The sequence below is a fragment of the Orycteropus afer genome, unplaced genomic scaffold, assembly GCF_000298275.1.
Source record: "Orycteropus afer afer isolate SDZICR_OR568_19922 unplaced genomic scaffold, OryAfe1.0 scaffold00363, whole genome shotgun sequence".
Classification (NCBI taxonomy): Eukaryota; Metazoa; Chordata; class Mammalia; order Tubulidentata; family Orycteropodidae; genus Orycteropus; species Orycteropus afer.
In genome coordinates this window covers 733,622-734,004 of record NW_006921950.1, presented here as the reverse complement: position 1 = coordinate 734,004, position 383 = coordinate 733,622, and positions in this window count along the sequence as shown.

Sequence of the window (383 nt, the reverse complement as noted above, 5' to 3'; positions counted from 1 at the left end):
TTCCATTGTGTGTATGTACTATAGTTTCATTATCCATTCTTCTGTTGATGGGCATGTAGGTTGTTTCCATCTTTTTGCTGGAAATAGTGCTGCAATGAACATGGGTGTGCATATATCTGTTCTTGTCCTGGCTCTCACTTCTTTAGGATATATACCTAGTAATGGGATTCCTGGGTCAAATGGTATTTCTAATTCTAGTTTTTTACAGAATCACCATACTGCTTTCCACAGAGGTTGTATCATTTGACAGTCCCATCTCTCCACATCCTTGCCAGCATTTGTTATTTTCTGTCCTGTTGAACTTTGCCATTAGTGCTAGTGAGATGGTATCTCATTGTTGTTTTGATTTGCATCTCTCTTCATGTATTTGCTGGCAGCCTGAA